Source organism: Paramormyrops kingsleyae, chromosome 2 (genome assembly GCF_048594095.1).
Source record: "Paramormyrops kingsleyae isolate MSU_618 chromosome 2, PKINGS_0.4, whole genome shotgun sequence".
Classification (NCBI taxonomy): Eukaryota; Metazoa; Chordata; class Actinopteri; order Osteoglossiformes; family Mormyridae; genus Paramormyrops; species Paramormyrops kingsleyae.
The window spans coordinates 44,078,592-44,092,406 of NC_132798.1; positions in this window are offsets into that span (position 1 = coordinate 44,078,592).

Here is a 13,815-nt window from a genome sequence, read left to right on the forward strand (position 1 = left end):
GCCACCAAACTTGGAAGGTCTTTCTGAAGTCTAGTAACACAGATGTGCGTCAAATTTTGTGAGGATTGGATGAAGCATGCCAGAGATATAGCTATTTTAATGAAATGGGCATGGAAACAGTGTGGCCAGCAGGTGGAGTCAGCGCTCCATTTTAGAAATTGTATTCAATACTTTCAGGCCTTCTTATGTGTAAATTAAGTCTGATAATGTTCTATGAGGCAAATCGGTGAAAAATGAAAGTGAATAAGAAATATGGACTCAGGTGAAGGGAAAGGTAACAATTCTTTCAAGGTTTTATGAGAAATAAGGACATTTCAGCTGAATTTGCTAAGGTGGGTCTTAGAAATATATGGACAGTGGCTGTAGCGCCCCCATTTGACCGATTGGAACCAAAATTGGAGGGTCTGTCTGAGGTCCCTTACTACATTAGGCCGTCAAATTTGATGAGGATTGGCTGAAGCACAGCTGAGCTTTAGATGGTTGATTGAAATGAGCATGGATATGGTGCAGGTTTGTTGTAGCTGGTGGCCATAGCGTACAGGTTAAGATATTTTTATGAATTATCCATAATGGCAATGTCCTGATTGATGTACTACCAGAATGACCTACTTGGGCTGAACATTGTAGAAGTTACAGTAATATGTTATTTATTAAGTTTTTAAACATCACAAGGGAATGAAAATGACTATCATTGGGCATTGCATATGTCTTGATTTGGCATGACTCACAGAACTGGCAGTACAAAATATTTTAACCAGTAACATGTCACTAGAACAGAAATGAGATAAATGTAAGTTGAACTGATTTTCAAGGTTTATACAGACATGTTATGTTGTTGTAGCGCCCCCGTTTGACCGATCGGCACCAAATTTGGAGGGCCCTTCCGGACTACTATTCTACAGGATATATTAAAGTTTGGTGATGATTGGCTGAGGCAGGCCTGAGATATAGCTGTCTGATTGAATTGGGCATGGCACCTGTATGGTTTGTGTGTGGCTGGTGACTATACCTCATGGAAAGTTTATGATTTTTTTTATGAATTATTTATTATGACTGTCTCCTGATTTAAATGATACCAGATTTGTGTAGGTTTGGTGAAAATCCTAGGAGGTTAACGAAATGTCTTGTTTTCAGACCAATATGAATTATGCAAAAACGCAAAGATGCAGAAGCAAGTTCTACATGTTGTTTGATTTGGCATGTCGTACTGAATTGACCTGGCAAGAAATGTCGATTGTAGGCTTCACCGTTCTCGAGAAATAGGCAGAAATGCAAAAGTTGTCACTGTTGCGCCCCCATCTGGCCGAGTGAGGTGTCCTTTACAGTTTAGGCAGAGGGTCAGAGCACAAATGTATCACCCAAATTTGATTTAGATTGGTCATTGAGAAGCCTGTGAAATGCCTGCTTGATTTTGATTGGCTGATGGCGGCCACTCTTTAAGGAATAATTACTGCCATTGTAGGTGACTGACCACAGGCTGCTTCCTAGTACATATCTACCAAATTTCAGTTAGATTGGCAAAGGCAGTCAGGAGATATTGCCAGTTTTTAGTTGTAGCGCCCCCTATTGACGAAATGCGGCCCGCCTCGGACCGTGTCCCCAGAATGGTGTAGGGAGGTAGCATTTCAAATTTGGTCAAGGTAGGCCAAGGCACGGCCAAGTTATAGCCGTCAGACCAAAACGGGCCAAATTTGGACATTGTTTGGGCGTGGCTAATGGCCGTAGGATATAAAAATGTCTGAATTTTGTGGATAATTCTTGATCAGCAGAGAATTCTGATTCGTCTGACACCTCATTTGTCTGATTTGGTAGGACAAGCCAGGACTTTAAGGAAAAAGTAGGATTGGCAAATTATGCAAATTAGCAAAAAATCTAAGTAGGCGGAGCTTCATAGTCCAAATGGCAAGTTGGTAGGGCTTTGCTGTCTGTATATGTAGAACAAAGAATTTCGATTGTAGGTCTAACAGGACAGGAGATATCGACCGAAACGTGTTGGGGGGCGCTAAGGCGCCCCCATCTGGCTGGCAGGACTGGGTAGGACAACCTGAGTAGTGGGTAGGAATTGACATCATCTGACCAAGTTTGGTTGGTCTAGCTCTTACAGTTTAGGCTGTACATTCAGTTTTAGGGCAGAAAAATAATAATAAAGATAACTGCAAGCAGTGACAATCGGGTCCAAAGCAAATGGACAGAAGCAATGAAGAGGAATGAAGTGAATGGCATAAGATTAGAAGTTCACTAATTATTGTAAATGAAGTACAGACTGTAATTGATGAGCAATGCATTTAAATAATCAGAAAATAGGAAATGCTACTATGAGATGATAACTAACATTTGAACATTACTGTAGAAATGTTTATCAAGGTACAATAAAGGGAAAAGGGTAGATGAGAAATAGAAGGGATATGTGGTGACTAGTTGTTGGAGAAATATTGCAATTGCTGCAGTGTACATAGGCTGAAGTAACATTGAAGTTTGATAGATTTCTAAAAGTTAAATGGCAGTAATATATGAGATTAAAAATATGGACTTAGATGAAGGGAAAGGTGATTAATATTTAAATGTTTAAATAAACAATAAGGAGATGTCAGCTGCATTAACCAAGGTTGGTCTTAGACATATTATGACGGTGGCTAAATTGGAAATGAAGTACAGACTGTAACGGATGGCCAATGCATTTAAATAGACAGAAAGTAGGAAAATGGTAGATGAGAAAGAACGGACATGTGGTGACTAGTTGTTGGAAAAAATTGAAATTGCTGCAGTGTACATCACTGAAGTTTGATAGATTTCTAAAAGTGAAATGGCTGGAAAATGAAAGCAATTTAATAATATGGACTGAGATGAGGGGAAAGATGATTAATTTTTAATATTTCATGAGAAATAAGCTAATTTCAGCTGCATTATCGAAGGTTGGTCTTAGACATGTTATGACATTGGCTAAATTGGAAATGAAGTACAGACTGTAACTGATGGCCAATGTTTTTAAATAGTCAGAAAAAGTAGAAAATGCTTCTATGATAAGATAATACCTGATATTTTGAACATTGACTTTGATATGTTGATTAAGGTACGATAAACGGAAGAGGGTAGATCAGAAACAGAAGGGACATGTGGTGACTAGCTGTTGGAAGAAATTGCAATTGTTGCACTGTACACAGCCTGAAGTATCTCTGAACTTTGATACATTTCTAAAAGTGAAATGAAATGAAAATGTCAATAATCTTTGAAGGTTTGATGAAAAATAAATTTCAGCTGCATTAACTATTAATACATTTTGACAGTGGCAGAAGCGCCCCCATTTAACCGAATGTCACCAAAGTTAGATGGTCTATTCATAGTCCAGTGCTACAGAAGTGAGTCAAATTTTGTGCGAATTCGATGAAGTATCAATGAGGTTTAGCAGACTTGATGAATTCGGTATGGAAATAGTGAGGCCAGCAGGTGGAGTTAGCGCTACATTTGATAATTGGTAGCATGCAGTCCCTGGTGTGGCAGTTTGACTACTGCCATTAGCAGAAGCAGCCTTAGTACAACAATATAAGATACAATATATAACCATTTGCTGAAGTGCCTCAGCCCAAAAGAATTTGTTTTTTGTGTCAGATGGTCTAAGTAGACGGTAGAAATAGGCACCTGCATACCTAATATTTTAAGTCTAGATCATACAAGTTAAGCTTACTTTATAGTACCTCAGTGAACACATGCTGTCTTGTATATTAAAAAAAACAACTGGCTTATTGCATTTGTAAAGTATTCTAGACATAAGAAGCCCTGAAAGAATTTAATGCCATTAATGAAATACAGGACGAACTACACCTGCTGGCTAATCTATAAAAAAAAATCTAAAAAACTGCAATATAAATAGAGCACCATCTCCACCTACTGGCCAATTTAATACAAAAAAGCGAAAAATCTGCAATATATACTGCCTGGCTTATAAATAAAATCTGATAATTTTCTATGAGTCAAATAGCAGAAAAATGAAAGGAGCTTAAAAATATGGACTGAGGTGAAGGGAAAGTTAATTCCTTGAAAGTATTATGAAGGATATTTCAGCTGAATTACCCAAGGTAGTGAATCAAATTTTGTAAGGATCGGATGAAGCATGCCTGAGATTTAGCTGTTTGAATGAAATGGGAATGGAAATGGTGTGGCCAGCAGGTGGAGTCAGCGCTCCATTTTAGAAATGATATTAAATGCTTTCTGACCTTCTCATTTGTAAATGAAGTCTGATAATGTTGTATAAGGCAAATTGGTGAAAAATGAAAGGAAATTAAAAATATGGACTCAGCTGAAGGGAAAGGTAACAATTATTTGAAGGTTTCATGAGGAATAAGGACATTTCAGCTGAATCTGCTAAGGTGGGTCTTACACATATATGGACAGTGGCTGTCACGCCCCCATTTGACCGATCAGCACCAAATTTGGACGGTCTGTCTGAGGTGCAGTGGTACATTAGTGGGTCAAATTTGGTGATGATCAGATGAAGTATTCCTCTGATTTAGCTGTTTGATTGAAATGATCATGGAAATGCTGTAGGTTCAGTGTGGCTGGTGGCTATACTGTACAGGCAAGTGAAGTTATCTTTATAAATTATACATATGGGCAGTGTCCTGATTTTTATACTACCAGATTGACCTACTTAGGATGGACATTGCAGTAGTTACAGTAATATGTTATTTATTAAGTTTTTAAATATGACAAGGGAATGCAAATGACTATCATGGGACATTGCATATTTCTTGATTTGACATGACTCACAGAACTTGCAGGGCAAAAGATTTTAACCAGTAATATGTCACTGGATCAAAAATGAGATAAATGTAAGTTGAGCTGATTTTGCAGTTTATACAGTGATGTTATATTGCTGTAGCACCCCCGTTTGACTGATCGGCACCAAATTTGGAGGGCCCTTCTCCAGTAATATCCTACATTATATATTTAAGTTTGATGATGATTGGTTGAGGCAGGCCTGAGATATAGCTGTCTGATTGAAATGGGTGTGGCACCACTATGGTTTGGGTGTGGCTGGTGGCCATACCTCATGGAAAGTTTATGATTTTTTTAATAATTTTATATAGGGACTGTCTCCTGATTTAAATGATACCAGATTTGTGTAGGTTTGGTGAAAATCCTAGGAGGATAAGAAAAAAGTACTGTTTTAAGACTTTTACAAAATAGGCAAAAATGGCAAGAGATATGATGAAGTTCTTTATACGATTAAATTTGTCATGAGCTAGTGGATAGCTTAAGCAACAATTGTCAATTTTATAATTAACAGTTCAGGAGAAATAGGCAGAAATGTGCTGTAGCGCCCCCATATGGCAGATTGACATGTCCTTTACAGGGTGGGCTCAGGGTCACAATACAAATGTATAACCAAAATTTGGTTTGGATTGCTCATTGTTTAGCTGGTCAAATGGCTGCTTGATTTTGATTGGCTAATGGTGGCCAGGATTTTACAACTAATGACTGCCATTTTACTTCTCTGACCTCAGGCTTGTACATAGTACATATCTGCCAAATTTCAATTAGATTGGTTAAGGCATTCAGGAGATATTGGCAGTTATTAGTTGTAGCGCCCCCTATTGACGAAATGTGGGCCGCATTGTATGTTGACCCCATGATAGAGCAGGGAGGTTGGATTGTAAGTTTGGTTCAGGTAGGCTAAGGTATGGAGAAGTTATAGCATTCAGACTGAAATAGGCCAAATTTAGGTGGGATTTGGGCATGGGTAGTGGCCATAAAATAGACAAATGTCAGACTTTCTTGAATCTATTTTAATCAGCTAAGTGGACTGATCGGTTTGACACCTCATTTGTCTGATTTGGTCCAATATTGTAGGACTTGAAGGCAGAAGTCAGTTTCACAAATTATGCAAATTAGCAAAAAATCTAAGTAGGCGGAGCTTCATAGTCCAAATAGCAAGTTGGTAGAGCAAAGCTGTCTGTATCAGCAGAAAAAATAATTTCAATTATAGGACTAATAGGACAGGAGCTATGGATTGAAACGCGTTGGGGGGCGCTAGAGCGCCCCCATCTGGCTGACAGGCCTGGGTCAGAGAATCTGAGTAGCGGGTAGGAATTGACATCATATTACCAATTTTGGTTGGTCTAGCACTTACGGTTTAGGCTGTGCATTCAGTTTTAGGGCGCGAAAAATAATAATAATAATAATAACTAGAAACTGCAGGCAGTTACTGAAGGGTCCAAAGGGTATGACAAGTAGGACAGGTAGGACAGGTAGGACAACAGATGGTTTGAGTAGAAGGTAGAAATCAGGATGGAGATTGTTGAGTGTCCGTCTAACAGGTCAGGAAATGTAGGACAGAATGTAGGACCCTGTGGTGTAGTGCCTGAACCTGACTGAATGCAATGTTTTGGTCAGATAGTCTGAGTAGTAGGTAGAAGTCAGGATATAGATTAGTTAGTATCGGTCTAACAGGTCAGCAAATGCAGGACAGAATGTAGAACCCTGTGGTGGAGTGCCTTAGCCTGACTTAATACATGTTTTGGGTCAGATGGCCTGACTAGTTGGTAGATTTAGGGACCTTCATACCTGGTCTGGTAAGTGTAGATATTACAGAGTTGCTTTTTTATACTGCCTGTGTAAACATAGGCTGTGTTGCATATTCTTAACAAAGTGCTCAGTTGCAAGAGTGTGACACGTAACAGCAGTAATATCATGCTGTATGCTATTCTAGGTTGTATATTTAGACAGGAGAAAGGCTAAAAGTATTGAAGGCATTATTGAAATGGAGCGCTGACTCCACCTGCTGGCCAATTTATTATAAAATTGTAATTGCTGTTGTGTACACAGCCTGAAGAAAGATTGAAGTTTGAAAGATTTGTAAAAGTCAAATGGCAGGAAAATATAAGCAGATTAAAAATATGGACTTAGATGAAGGGAAAGGTGATGAATATTTTAATTTTTAAATAAACAATAAGCAGATTTCAGCTGCATTAACCAAGGTTGGTCTTAGACATATTAGGACAGTGGCTGTAGTGCCCCCGTTTGACCGATTGCCACCAAACTTAGAAGGTCTTTCTGAAGTCTAGTAACACAGATGTGCGTCAAATTTTGTGAGGATTGGATGAAGCATGCCAGAGATATAGCTATTTGAATGAAATGGGCATGGAAATAGTGTGGCCAGCAGGTGGAGTCAGCGCTCCATTTTAGAAATTGTATTCAATACTTTCAGGCCTTCTTATGTGTAAATTATGTCTGATAATGTTCTATGAGGCAAATGGGTGAAAAATGAAAGTGAATAAAAAATATGGACTCAGGTGAAGGGAAAGGTAACAATTCTTTCAAGGTTTTATGAGAAATAAGGACATTTCAGCTGAATTTGCTAAGGTGGGTCTTAGAAATATATGGACAGTGGCTGTAGCGCCCCCGTTTGACCGATTGGCACCAAAATTGGAGGGTCTGTCTGAGGTCCCTTACTACATTAGGCCGTCAAATTTGATGAGGATTGGCTGAAGCACGGCTGAGATTTAGATGGTTGATTTGGTCAGATGGTTTGAGTAGAAGGAAGAAATCATGATGTAGATTGTTGAGTGTCGGTCTAACAGGTCAGGAAATGTAGGACAGAATGTAGAACCCTGTGGTGTAGTGCCTGAACCTGACTGAATGCATTGTTTTGGTCAGATGGTCTGAGCAGTTGGTAGAAATCAGGATATAGATTAGTTAGTATCGGTCTAACAGGTCAGCAAATGTAGGACAGAATGTAGAACCCTGTGGTGGAGTGCCTTAGCCTGACTTAATGCATGGTTTTGGTCAGATGGCCTGACTAGTTGGTAGATTTAGGCACCTTCAAACCTGGTCTGGTAAATCTAGATATTACAGAGTTGCTTTTTTATACTGCCTGTGTAAACATAGGCTGTGTTGCATATTCTTAACAAAGTGCTGAGTTGCGGGAGTGTGACATGTAACAGCAGTAATATCATGCTGTATGCTATTCTAGGTTGTATATTTAGACAGGAGAAAGGCTAAAAGTATTGAAGGCATTATTGAAATGGAGCGCTGACTCCACCTGCTGGCCAATTTATTATAAAATTGTAATTGCTGTAGTGTACACAGCCTGAAGAAAGATTGAAGTTTGAAAGATTTGTAAAAGTCAAATGGCAGGAAAATATAAGCAGATTAAAAATATGGACTTAGATGAAGGGAAAGGTGATTAATATTTTAATTTTTAAATAAACAATAAGCAGATTTCAGCTGCATTAACCAAGGTTGGTCTTAGACATATTATGACAGTGGCTGTAGTGCCCCCGTTTGACCGATTGCCACCAAACTTGGAAGGTCTTTCTGAAGTCTAGTAACACAGATGTGCGCCAAATTTTGTGAGGATTGGATGAAGCATGCCAGAGATATAGCTATTTTAATGAAATGGGCATGGAAACAGAGTGGCCAGCAGGTGGAGTCAGCGCTCCATTTTAGAAATTGTATTCAATACTTTCAGGTCTACTTATGTGTAAATTAAGTCTGATAATGTTCTATGAGGCAAATCGGTGAAAAATGAAAGTGAATAAGAAATATGGACTCAGGTGAAGGGAAAGGTAAGAATTCTTTCAAGGTTTTATGAGAAATAAGGACATTTCAGCTGAATTTGCTAAGGTGGGTCTTAGACATATATGGACAGTGGCTGTAGCGCCCCCGTTTGACCGATTGGCACCAAAATTGGAGGGTCTGTCTGAGGTCCCTTACTACATTAGGCCATCAAATTTGATGAGGATTGGCTGAAGCATGGCTGAGATTTAGATGGTTGATTCAAATGAGCATGGATATGGTGCAGGTTTGTTATAGCTGGTGGCCATAGCATACAGGTCAAGATATTTTTTATGAATTATCCATAATGCCAATGTCCTGATTGATGTACTACCAGAATGACCTACTTGGGCTGGACATTGTAGAAGTTACAGTAATATGTTATTTATTAAGTTTTTAAACATCACAAGGGAATGAAAATTACTATCATTGGGCATTGCATATGTCTTGATTTGGCATGACTCACAGAACTGGCAGTACAAAATATTTTAACCAGTAATATGTCACTAGAACAGAAATGAGATAAATGTAAGTTGAACTGATTTTCAAGGTTTATACAGACATGTTATATTGTTGTAGCGCCCCCGTTTGACCGATTGCCACCAAACTTGGAAGGTCTTTCTGAAGTCTTGTAACACAGATGTGCGTCAAATTTTGTGAGGATTGGATGAAGCATGCCAGAGATATAGCTATTTGAATGAAATGGGCATGGAAATAGTGTGGCCAGCAGGTGGAGTCAGCGCTCCATTTTAGAAATTGTATTCAATACTTTCAGGCCTTCTTATGTGTAAATTAAGTCTGATAATGTTCTATGAGGCAAATGGGTGAAAAATGAAAGTGAATAAAAAATATGGACTCAGGTGAAGGGAAAGGTAAGAATTCTTTCAAGGTTTTATGAGAAATAAGGACATTTCAGCTGAATTTGCTAAGGTGGGTCTTAGACATATATGGACAGTGGCTGTAGCGCCCCAGTTTGACCGATTGGCACCAAAATTGGAGGGTCTGTCTGAGGTCCCTTACTACATTAGGCCATCAAATTTGATGAGGATTGGCTGAAGCATGGCTGAGATTTAGATGGTTGATTGAAATGAGCATGGATATGGTGCAGGTTTGTTATAGCTGGTGGCCATAGCATACAGGTCAAGATATTTTTTATGAATTATCCATAAGGGCAATGTCCTGATTGATGTACTACCAGAATGACCTACTTGGGCTGGACATTGTAGAAGTTACAGTAATATGTTATTTATTAAGTTTTTAAACATCACAAGGGAATGAAAATTACTATCATTGGGCATTGCATATGTCTTGATTTGGCATGACTCACAGAACTGGCAGTACAAAATATTTTAACCAGTAATATGTCACTAGAACAGAAATGAGATAAATGTAAGTTGAACTGATTTTCAAGGTTTATACAGACATGTTATATTGTTGTAGCGCCCCCGTTTGACCGATTGCCACCAAACTTGGAAGGTCTTTCTGAAGTCTTGTAACACAGATGTGCGTCAAATTTTGTGAGGATTGGATGAAGCATGCCAGAGATATAGCTATTTGAATGAAATGGGCATGGAAATAGTGTGGCCAGCAGGTGGAGTCAGCGCTCCATTTTAGAAATTGTATTCAATACTTTCAGGCCTTCTTATGTGTAAATTAAGTCTGATAATGTTCTATGAGGCAAATGGGTGAAAAATGAAAGTGAATAAAAAATATGGACTCAGGTGAAGGGAAAGGTAAGAATTCTTTCAAGGTTTCATGAGAAATAAGGACATTTCAGCTGAATTTGCTAAGGTGGGTCTTAGACATATATGGACAGTGGCTGTAGCGCCCCAGTTTGACCGATTGGCACCAAAATTGGAGGGTCTGTCTGAGGTCCCTTACTACATTAGGCCATCAAATTTGATGAGGATTGGCTGAAGCATGGCTGAGATTTAGATGGTTGATTGAAATGAGCATGGATATGGTGCAGGTTTGTTATAGCTGGTGGCCATAGCATACAGGTCAAGATATTTTTTATGAATTATCCATAAGGGCAATGTCCTGATTGATGTACTACCAGAATGACCTACTTGGGCTGGACATTGTAGAAGTTACAGTAATATGTTATTTATTAAGTTTTTAAACATCACAAGGGAATGAAAATTACTATCATTGGGCATTGCATATGTCTTGATTTGGCATGACTCACAGAACTGGCAGTACAAAATATTTTAACCAGTAATATGTCACTAGAACAGAAATGAGATAAATGTAAGTTGAACTGATTTTCAAGGTTTATACAGACATGTTATATTGTTGTAGCGCCCCCGTTTGACCGATTGCCACCAAACTTGGAAGGTCTTTCTGAAGTCTTGTAACACAGATGTGCGTCAAATTTTGTGAGGATTGGATGAAGCATGCCAGAGATATAGCTATTTGAATGAAATGGGCATGGAAATAGTGTGGCCAGCAGGTGGAGTCAGCGCTCCATTTTAGAAATTGTATTCAATACTTTCAGGCCTTCTTATGTGTAAATTAAGTCTGATAATGTTCTATGAGGCAAATGGGTGAAAAATGAAAGTGAATAAAAAATATGGACTCAGGTGAAGGGAAAGGTAAGAATTCTTTCAAGGTTTCATGAGAAATAAGGACATTTCAGCTGAATTTGCTAAGGTGGGTCTTAGACATATATGGACAGTGGCTGTAGCGCCCCAGTTTGACCGATTGGCACCAAAATTGGAGGGTCTGTCTGAGGTCCCTTACTACATTAGGCCATCAAATTTGATGAGGATTGGCTGAAGCATGGCTGAGATTTAGATGGTTGATTGAAATGAGCATGGATATGGTGCAGGTTTGTTATAGCTGGTGGCCATAGCATACAAGTCAAGATATTTTTTATGAATTATCCATAAGGGCAATGTCCTGATTGATGTACTACCAGAATGACCTACTTGGGCTGGACATTGTAGAAGTTACAGTAATATGTTATTTATTAAGTTTTTAAAAATCACAAGGGAATGAAAATGACTATCATTGGGCATTGCATATGTCTTGATTTGGCATGACTCACAGAACTGGCAGTACAAAATATTTTAACCAGTAATATGTCACTAGAACAGAAATGAGATAAATGTAAGTTGAACTGATTTTCAAGGTTTATACAGACATGTTATATTGTTGTAGCGCCCGCGTTTGACCGATTGGCACCAAAATTGGAGGGTCTGTCTGAGGTCCCTTACTACATTAGGCCGTCAAATTTGATGAGGATTGGCTGAAGCACGGCTGAGATTTAGATGGTTGATTTGGTCAGATGGTTTGAGTAGAAGGAAGAAATCATGATGTAGATTGTTGAGTGTCGGTCTAACAGGTCAGGAAATGTAGGACAGAATGTAGAACCCTGTGGTGTAGTGCCTGAACCTGACTGAATGCATTGTTTTGGTCAGATGGTCTGAGTAGTTGGTAGAAATCATGATATAGATTAGTTAGTATCGGTCTAACAGGTCAGCAAATGTAGGACAGAATGTAGAACCCTGTGGTGGAGTGCCTTAGCCTGACTTAATGCATGGTTTTGGTCAGATGGCCTGACTAGTTGGTAGATTTAGGCACCTTCAAACCTGGTCTGGTAAATCTAGATATTACAGAGTTGCTTTTTTATACTACCTGTGTAAACATAGGCTGTGTTGCATATTCTTAACAAAGTGCTGAGTTGAGGTAGTGTGACATGTAACAGCAGTAAATATCATGCTGTATCGGATTCTAGGTTGTATATTTAGACAGGAGAAAGGCTAAAAGTATTGAAGGCATTATTGAAATGGAGCGCTGACTGCACCTGCTGGCCAATTTATTATAAAATTGTAATTGCTGCAGTGTACACAGCCTGAAGAAAGATTGAAGTTTGAAAGATTTGTAAAAGTCAAATGGCAGGAAAATATAAGCAGAGTAAAAATATGGACTTAGATGAAGGGAAAGGTGATGAATATTTTAATTTTTAAATAAACAATAAGCAGATTTCAGCTGCATTAACCAAGGTTGGTCTTAGAAATATATGGACAGTGGCTGTAGCGCCCCCGTTTGACCGATTGGCACCAAAATTGGAGGGTCTGTCTGAGGTCCCTTACTACATTAGGCCGTGAAATTTGATGAGGATTGGCTGAAGCACAGCTGAGATTTAGATGGTTGATTGAAATGAGCATGGATATGGTGCAGGTTTGTTGTAGCTGGTGGGCATAGCGTACAGGTCAAGATATTTTTATGAATTATCCATAATGGCAATGTCCTGATTGATGTACTACCAGAATGACCTACTTGGGCTGGACATTGTAGAAGTTACAGTAATATGTTATTTATTAAGTTTTTAAACATCACAAGGGAATGAAAATTACTATCATTGGGCATTGCATATGTCTTGATTTGGCATGACTCACAGAACTGGCAGTACAAAATATTTTAACCAGTAATATGTCACTAGAACAGAAATGAGATAAATGTAAGTTGAACTGATTTTCAAGGTTTATACAGACATGTTATGTTGTTGTAGCGCCCCCGTTTGACCGATCGGCACCAAATTTGGAGGGCCCTTCCGGACTACTATTGTACAGGATATATTAAAGTTTGGTGATGATTGGCTGAGGCAGGCCTGAGATATAGCTGTCTGATTGAATTGGGCATGGCACCTGTATGGTTTGTGTGTGGCTGGTGACTATACGTCATGGAAAGTTTATGATTTTTTTATGAATTATTTATTAGGACTGTCTCCTGATTTAAGTGATACCAGATTTGTGTAGGTTTGGTGAAAATCCTAGGAGGTTAACGAAATGTCTTGTTTTCAGACCAATATGAATTATGCAAAAACGCAAAGATGCAGAAGCAAGTTCTACATGTTGTTTGATTTGGCATGTCGTACTGAATTGACCTGACAAGAAATGACGATTGTAGGCTTCACCGTTCTCGAGAAATAGGCAGAAATGCAAAAGTTGTCACTGTAGCGCCCCCATCTGGCCGAGTGAGGTGTCCTTTACAGGGTAGGCAGAGGGTCAGAGCACAAATGTATCACCCAAATTTGATTTAGATTGGTCATTGAGAAGCCTGTGAAATGCCTGCTTGATTTTGATTGGCTGATGGCGGCCACTCTTTAAGGAATAATTACTGCCATTGTAGGTGACTGACCACAGGCTGCTTCCTAGTACATATCTACCAAATTTCAGTTAGATTGGCAAAGGCAGTCAGGAGATATTGCCAGTTTTTAGTTGTAGCGCCCCCTATTGACGAAATGCGGCCCGCCTC